General features: G+C 38.8%; 1 protein-coding gene across 1 annotated transcript in view; it reads left to right on the top strand.

The window, feature by feature from the left end:
- The first annotated feature begins 919 nt into the window (after positions 1-919).
- The window catches only part of plagl2 (pleiomorphic adenoma gene-like 2), a 51,607-nt gene continuing 43,260 nt past the window's right edge, over positions 920-9,266 (top strand). Inside the window, exon 1 of the mRNA XM_042410280.1 lies at positions 920-1,134. The gene's annotated coding sequence lies outside the window, so the exon portion shown is untranslated. The remainder of the gene's footprint in view (positions 1,135-9,266) is intronic.

Genomic DNA, 9,266 nt, shown 5'->3' with positions numbered 1-9,266 from the left:
AAATAAACAATTCGAATTCGAATGCATGATTCAAGCAAAAGTTTTAAATCGTGTTATTAAGACACTTTTTGATGATTTAAGGGTTGATATTTTATATTTATTTTTTCATTTTTAAGTATTTAGTATTTTTTATATGCACAAGAAAAAACGTCAACGCAACCCAAACTAATGTAAGAGTGTGAGTAAGTGATAAATGATATATGTTGTTGATATGAAACTTTTTCTCACACTTTTCCGTTTTTTAAAAAGGCTGTAAAGTTAGGGTGAGTCACTGATTCCTGTTGTGAGGACACGTTTCTTTTGTACAATTTTAGCCAAAGTTGTCTGTTAGAGGCTATTAAAAATTAAACACTCCTCATAATTATAACTAGAACAATTAATAGTTTACATAGTTGTTAATATGTGATTATGTGATGACTGACATTTTCTTTAATTTCCGTTCTGTTTCAACGGCAAAGGATAAGAGTACAAGTCCTATTAAAACAAAAAAATAAAAATAATCCAATATTAAATTAACTGAAGTGACGCGATTTTTTGTAGAGTTGAAATTATTTCATATTTAATAACTGCAATATACATTAAAAGTAGTTAGCAATATTTTAGTATTTTCAGATAAGGTTTGGCTGCAGGCAACAATATGAAATGTTTTCATATTGTATTAGATGTTAATAGGTCATAGCCTTAGCTCCTTTACAGCCAATATTTATTATTATCATTTTTAAATATTTTTTTATAAGCCGAATGAGAGAATATCTGGGTTTCACTGCAGGTGTATGAAGTGAATCAGTTGCTTGTGTCTGGGAGGACTGGTTGCAGGCTGCTGAAAAAAACAGTAAGCTGTCCCTGGTTGAAAAAAAAAAAGTTTGTGAAAGTGGCCTGACGTCACACTCCCACAATGCTTACCGCCCCATAACTCCGCTGCAGCCTGAGGAGAGCCAGACACACTCTCAGGCCCCGAATATAGAAAAATTATTGAAAAAAATCGGGAAAAATATTAAAACAACAGATCGAGGAAAGAAAAGAGCGGGGAGCGGTGGCGTGGGCTCTCCCACGGTGGGTTTCTGGTCTGGTCCGGGATGGAAGGTTACCGGAGCTCCATGTGAAATTGACTAATGCGGTGCTGGAAACTTTTTGGTGGGTAATCTGCTCGTTTTTTTCTGTAAGACCTCATAATGTGGCTGCACGTCCTGATGTGTGCATGTGTGCCTTTTAAACAGCTTTAGAAACTTTATATCAACTCTCAGCTCTTGCTGACTGACACATCGATGTGCGCAACAGTTGAATTGTTATGAACGTGTTGTTACTATCGTGCAATCGGACTTTGCGTAATTTTGCGTATTTTTGTGGCAGTGTGGAATGAGCTGGGTATTTAATTTTTAATTTTGCGACCGCGTCCTCTGCCTCTCGAGGCTTTTTGGTCGATAAATATGTTGCAAATGCGAGTCTGTGAAGCTGTTAAACACGGTGCACTTTGTCCAGCGGCCCCTCGCTGTTGAGGTTTGATGTTCTTTGCAAGTTTTCGGCGATATGGCAAGTTTTAAGTAATTTCCGAATATTTATCAAGTGTGGCATGCATGAGAGGGAGATAGAGGAAACGTCCCATGATATGTGTTAGTCTGCGGGAGGAGAAAACGCTGATAAAAGTTGTAATAGTTGTAGTTGCTGTAATGTGGAAGCTGTGCATCATACAGTTACATTATTTAAATGAGACGTTTTGTCATTGATATTCATGGGTCCCTCAACACCTTGAAGCCTTTGCTGCTGACTATATGTATATTCGTCTCCTCCATTAGTTATCTACATGGTTTATGTCATGTTTGTGGCTGATCGGATGTGTTGTGTCTCTTGCCTTTTGCCTGCACGTGTGTGTGTGTGTGTGTGTGTGTGTGTGTGAGAGAGAGAGAGAGAGAGAGAGAGAGAGGGGGAGAGAGAGAGAGTGTGCTTTTCCTTGGAAGCGGGTAAATAACAACCAAAACCTTACCAAAGGGTGGGTGGGGGGATGGGGGTGGGGGGCCTGACATTCAGTCCATGAGTGTGGAAATAGATAAAAACAATTGTTGAAGCTACTAAACCTAACAATCTGCAGAAGACAGCAAACTGAAAAAAAATAATGCTCCAACAGGGACTAATAATGAGTTTACAATGAGCTCACTGCATTGTGCTGTTTGTGTACTTTCACTATAATATTCCTGTGATAATGAGGTGTTATTGTTCCTGCAGTGATATTGTATAATTTATTTCAAACGTACTGTTGTTTGTTTTCCTGTTGAAGAGAGAGCATACACTCTGAATGCACTTTGTGATGTTTAGATGTTTTCATTACATCAGCTATAAGCTATAAGCGGACATCCTGTGGTTGTGCAGGAGTTACATATGTACATAGGTCTCCACAGCTTAACAGGGAAGACTCCACCTGCACTGGCCTGATAGGTTTCTTGTCACAGAAATGATGTCGAATATTAACATAACCTGTCATTTCACAGATAGTAATTTTAAGAGATAAATTAGGTAAATAAAAATTAGGTAAATTATTCCCTCATGGCAGCAGTTATATAGCTGCACCACTAACAAAACACAATACTACTAAAGCCTTTAAAGTTCCTCACTACCTCAAAAATATTGACGTTAAACTTGGGTAATCTGCAGGTGAAGTGAGTTTAGGTGGGTTTTCCCTCCACTTCAACCCTGCAGACTAGACGAGCATGCTCCATCAAGGCCTCCAGCTACATAATAAGGAAATGGAAGTGAGTTTGTCACGAGACAATGCCTTTGTTGCTGCCAGTTGCTGTGCAAGTTGAGACCCATGTGTTGATGATGTGTTGATACTCTCTCACTATAACAGTACTGTGAGTGATGGGTCCACTCGACGGGCTTCAACAGATTTGATTTCCTCCAGAGATTTCTCAAAACATTTGGAACATTAAGTGAGGTTGTTATTGTGGTTCACCTGTTTTTAGATGCAGCGACAGACCTACATAGCTTGTGTAATTGGTATTTATAGTCCTGTCAAACTATAAAAGATCAAGGGTGAATTATGAACTGTGAGCTCTAAGTGGTGACTTTTAAAAAAATTAAACCATATGTATGATTTTTTAAAAAAATGAACCCATTCTTTAAAAAGTTGCAATCACTCGCAAACTTAGATTTTCATAATTTGTCCTTTATCTGTTAGTGATTATGCACAGAATTAAAATTACAGTGTGCCCCCCTACTCATAAATATTTTTTTTCACAGTCATAAACTCCTGATGATTTGTGTTATTTTGGTGCCTGAGAATTCCTAGCTGTTCTGCTTTCCAAAATATTTTCTTCCAGCTCCACTGAATCAGCTTCTTCTCATTAACTTCCTTGCATTGCCTTACATTACTTCCATGCCCCTGTGGTTGGAGGCAGCACATTTCATGTTTGCCTTTGTGATTGAGTGAATGTGTTTGCCTGTGAGAGCTTGCACACATGACTGTTTGTGAGATGTGCGCTCTGATACGTGTGTGTTTTGGGGGTGTGTGTTTTAGATGTGTGCATGCACGTGTGTGCCTGGTGTGAAATTGTGTATGTGTGTGCAAGAGAGAGAGAGAGAGCTGTTTTTGAGCTGGAGGGAGGTCTTCTCTGAAAATCCCCCACAATTCTTTGCACCTCTGTGGGCAACAGCAGTGGTGGTAGTGGCAGCAGAGACGGTGGCGGCTGCAGCAACAGCAGGCTGATTTCCATGAGAAAAGAGCATCAGTCGGGTTACTGGGAGGGACAGCCCTCTGAGGGGACAAATGGTAGTTAATAACCAGGGAAGAATCGGAAAAGCTCTGTTCCCTTTCTTTGTACTTCTTCACCTTCTACAGACAGGGATGGGATGGGTTGGGGGAGTTGCAGAGGAGATGGGTGAGGGAACAAGGGACACTGGGTTCATGCTAGAATGGATGTTTTTTGCTGAAGGGATGCAAAAGATTGTACTATTTGTTATTTTCTCAAGACAGCGGGAGAAAAAAAACAGGTGAGCTGAGCGCCTAAGAACGAGAACAGAGTACGGGGCATCACAGAAGCAGCAAATATGTGTGTGCATGTGCAAGGAGTACAGTTTGTGTATCTGCACTTTCTGTGTACTCACAGGCACACTGGAGTGTTTACATGCATGTGTGCTCAGCATCATGGGATGCGCAGGCAAAGATTTATTTATTTGTAATATGTGAGGTTTCACACAGTAGTTGGTCATTCTGGTCGCCCCAAGAGAGGGCTGGCTTTAGATGCTTGATAAACTGTTTGTCTGCTATGGAAGAAGAGTGTGAGAAAAGTATGAGTTTGGCTTCTTTTGTGAAATGAAAAAAGGGGTTCTGTGGACATTTTTTTTATATTACTCAAAGCCAAGTATCAAAAAGTATTGTGTCAGTACCAAAACTCAGGCATTTAATATCAAAAAAAATCCCCTGATACCTAGCTCAGTTCCCTCAAAGCTTGGTGTATTAAATTGTGAGGCTGCATCTAGCTTAGGTGCTTAAGTGAATGGATGTTGATTCGTAATTGAAGTAGTTTTCATATATATTATATCTGGTTTACAGTATTTTGTACACTATGTTGTTAAAAACTTTGTTAAAAAAGCAAGACTATGTAACTTTTGAAAGACAAAATCATACGTTCTTCCACTAACAAATTAATTAATTGAATTCACACATCCTTGCTCAGTTCTGTACACCCAGGGTTTTTGCTACAGTCTCACTTGGTAGCTATGGTGGTTAATGTTAGCAAGCATGAAAAATTACTGCGTAACTGACTTTATTGAATCAATGAGCTGACTTTATGACTTTTCTTAACTTGTGCTACTGTCACAGTATGTTTAAGCATTTACAATTATCCCAACATTGCCAATTTAAAAAGTCCTTTCTCATTTAATACACAGGGATTTTGCTGCTACTTTCTGACTTGCTTTGGTATGACCACTAACTTACGGTGGCTAATGTTAGCTAATGTTAGCAAACTTTAGATTGATGTTGCTGTGTAATTAGTTGTGTCTTGATGGTAACCCTAGATTTGTGAAACTTGATTCAGCACAGTTACACCTGACTCTGCACGCGCTAGCAATGGCAGATATGCTAGGAGCCACTTCAAAATATTCTTGTCTTGCCGAGTTTGAAGTGCATCTGTATTCATACAAGGAAAATGATGCGACAGCGCTGTGGTTAAGGTCTGGTTAGGTTTAGGCATAAAAACAATTTGGGTTAGGGAAAGATTATGGTTTGGGTTAAAATGATCACTGTAAACAGGGTGTGCGTTAAAATTACTACTTCCTAAAGTTATGCAACCTGCGTCGTCATGGCAACAGTAAACACTACAACAATCCCAGTTATGGTTTTTAAAAAATGAGTGTCATGTTGGAAACATGGTTGGAAGCGGGAAGTGAATAGCAGTCTCCTGTAGCAAAGTCCATTAAGTCCACTTTTTGCAAGTTAGCTACAAATCTTGCGATAGTTTCGCAAATCTAGGGTTACCATCTAGACACAACCATGTAACTGACTGAGTCAGTTTGCTGATTTTAGGACTTGTTAGCTTGAAAGTTCATTCTTGACTTTGGAAATGGTAGTTTGATCAACAACTCAAGGTCTATTACTAGCTTTTTCAACCACATCTCAAGGTCTTCATCAACAGTTAGATTTTGATGGGTTTAGATTGGATTGATATCAAGTTGTCAGTTGCATAAAAGGCTCAAGAGAAACTCTAGCTCTACTTGTACTACTGATTCATTTTAAAGTAAACCATTAGCATGTGATTGCCACTTGCTTAAATGACTCAAATTGTAAGGATCCGGCATAAGGGAAATTAAAGGCAACACAGTTTCTTTGTTTCTATCTTTTACATTTTCATGTCACTCTTTCACATTAAATTAATTGGATTTTTTTGGATGAAGTGTGCTTGGTGCAAAAACATGTATAAAACATCACTCTTTACCTCTTTATAGTAAATACTGCACTGTATACATTTACTACATTTAGTTGGCAGCCGTGACAGAGAGAAGAATGATGCTTTATTGTGTAATAGACTGATTGAAAACAGACATACAAACGTGCAGTGCAGCATACATAGGCACACTCACATACACACAGATATTTACAAGGATAATTAAAGTAAAAAAAGAACCTTCACATTTTAATTTTTATTATGCAAAGGCACAAAGTTTATAATACAGGCACACATGCTCTCATTTACTCACACTCTCGCAAAGGCTTTTTGGACCAGTATACATTCTGACGGGTCCTGCAGTATGCCGGTCAGAAATAGTAAGAGGATGCTAGATGCTTGAACCACATACTGCCACTTTTCCTTGTGGATCTTTTTCTAGGAAGAGCGGGGCAGCTGTGGCTTTTCAGAACCTAGATCCATCCATCAACCAGCACCCATGGTTTACACCACACAACACACACAACACACCCACCCTCTTTCCTCTCTCTCTTTTCGCTTCCCCTCCTCTCTCCTTTCTCCATTTCCATGTATCCTAATTTCTTTCCGACTTCACTTTTCTTCTTTTTCTTCGTCCCTTTTTCTCTCACACTCAGTCCATCCATCCCTCTCTGTTTTGCCCTACATCCATCCTTCTCTCCCAGGCTGAGTTTACAGCCCCCAGGCCACTTCCGCCAGGCTGTCTGCAACAGATTTATTAATAGGCTTTTCTCTCTCTGCAGTAAACACAGCGTTGGTTTAGGGGGTCGTCTCTCAGACACTGATAGACTTGTACTTACCGTGAGGCACTGACTGACTTGGGAATAGAGGAAAGTCTGTTGGTTTCAAAGATGATCCACAGCTGATTAAGTCATAGCGGGACTGCTGGAAACAAACACAAGAAGGAAACAGAAATGATGGACTTGAAGAGCCCATAGGGTTTGCAAATTTGGTGATTTTTCAGGTTGAACCTGGTGACATGAGAAGACAGGGTGGCAGAAGAGATGCCATGTCACAAAGGTCATTTGGTGGATTTGATTACATACACGATGTGCAGTGTACACCTCTTCTGTAATATAACTCAGTAATTGACAAAATAGTCTCACCGCATGACACTCAGTAGCTGCTTGGGAGCTTTTGATCATATCACAGGATTTTCATCAGCAGATGGATCTGCCTGGTTTTAATGGAATTATAGATGTTCAAATTTCCATTTTTCTGAGCACTTTAAGGACTTCTCAACTATGTTGGTTTACAAATTGAGATTGAAAAACTTTGGAAATTGACAAAACAATCATAATTGTCCCCTTTAGTTACTGTTGCTTTTAGTAAGACAAAAGCAGGCTTCTTATTTGCCAGCTGAAATCTAAGACTGTTGTTAGCAGATTTTATCAACTATTGCTAGGTAATTAAACTTTAACATTAGTTCAATGAATTGGTTGACAACACCGTCTTCAGCTGATTTAAAAAAAAAAAAGAGCTGATTTGTGGGAATGGAAATGGGAATGCTATAAAATCTCTTAAATATGCACTTGATGGCTATGGCACTGTGCTAAAAGACTGAGTCTAAAGCTTCATGCTTAGGTTTGATTCATGCTATTGTTCATGTTTTCAAATAGTATGTTGAACTTGTAATGTTACACGTGAAAAAGCTTTTAGGCTGAGCACTAACCAATGTGTTTGGCAAATGCCATCTCGGGTAACGTTGGTTGTGGTTGCTGGCGTGTAAACTTCCCCAAAGCCAATAAAAAACAGGACAGATCTTCTAATGTTATCGTAACTTATGATATAGTAGCATCCAGGACCAGCTTCCACACAGTGGAGAAATACTACATAGTGGATATGCTATTGTGAAGTTTTTTTTGTAATGTAAACTCCACAAAATCATGTAATATGAAATGCTCTTTGGCCTTGGAAGTGTTAGCTTTAGCAGTAAGCTAGTTAGCTGGATATGCCAATATTTGAGGCATTAGATCAGATAAAAACACTGTCTAAGGTATTCCTCAAGCATCTGCTCAGATATATTTGGTTTTGGAAACGCTAATAAAACCCACCACCCTCCAAAGTCTTTATACACAGAGTATTGCTCTTAATACAGCCCCATGCACACTGCTTCAACATGTGGAGATATCCAAAGCTTTACAGGCCCGTTCAGTGTTATGGTTGCTAAACTATGATTGAAAATTCACTAATTTGAGGAGGGGTTTAGCAACAACTGGGCAAACATCATCTGCTGAGGAAGACTGTGTGATACAAAAGAAAACTCCAGAAATGCTGCTAATACCTTGTGGTGAGACAGTTTAATCAACTACTGTTTAGGTCAAGAATCGACTTTCAGTCTCTACCTCAGTAATAGCTATGACAGGTAAAGGAGAAACCATTTGAGGACTTTCCACACTCAATGTGATTAAGTCTAAAGTAAAACAAAATATTATTATTCAGTCCTTTTATGATTTCATGTAGCAATAAACTTGCTGTCATTCACTACACTGGAATTTTGTTACTGTCATGTTGACAGTAACAAAATCCCCTGTTCACATGAATCATTTTGAACGATGGAAATCCTTCAAATTCATTCAAGTCCAAGTAGGGGGAAAATTAAAACATTTTGAAATAGAGCCTCTTTATCAGTTTTTGCTCAGTTGATTTTTCCTAAGCCTTGTAAGAAGTAGTAGAGCAGTACTAGACCAACTGGTTAGGTATCTGTGCACCCACCAAATGAAACATGATCTCCTGCTCCACTGGCTTGTCACCATGCTGGATTGAATGGTGAGAAAAAAGACAGGACATACCTTGAACTATATACTGACATCCTCATGGTTTATTACAGATGAAGTGTGTATCAGGTCTTCTTTTCACTGCATGATGGATCTGATTGCACTTTTGAGGAATTACTATTTTTTGCCTAGTGACTGCAGAGATTGATGTTGCAGCCTGTTGAATTGAAGGGTTTTTGTTAACAATTGTGTGACAGGATTGGATTTACTGCTACAGAATAACCCTAACCCTAACCCTAACCCTAACAGGATAGATGTTTGATGAAATACTGCTAAGATAGCTATTGCTGAATTTAATTTTAAACCGGTTTGAAAAATAACTTCACGTCCCTGTTGTCAGTGCTGTTTTGTGCAAAGAACGGGATACTTTCTAAGTCATTCTTTATGCTTTAATACAGCCTCTTAGCTTTGTATGCATTTTTAGGGCTGTAACTTACAATTGTTTTCATTACTGATTAATCTGTTCATTGATTTTTCACTTATTGAAATGATCATTTAATCTATAAAATGTTAGAAAATAGTGAAAACACCCATCACAGCTCCTGGAGCCCACAGTGACCCAAAGATATCC

This window comes from Thunnus maccoyii, chromosome 4, assembly GCF_910596095.1.
Source record: "Thunnus maccoyii chromosome 4, fThuMac1.1, whole genome shotgun sequence".
Taxonomy (NCBI): domain Eukaryota; kingdom Metazoa; phylum Chordata; class Actinopteri; order Scombriformes; family Scombridae; genus Thunnus; species Thunnus maccoyii.
Note: the sequence above shows the minus strand (reverse complement) of the source record. Positions and strands in the feature narration are given on the sequence as shown.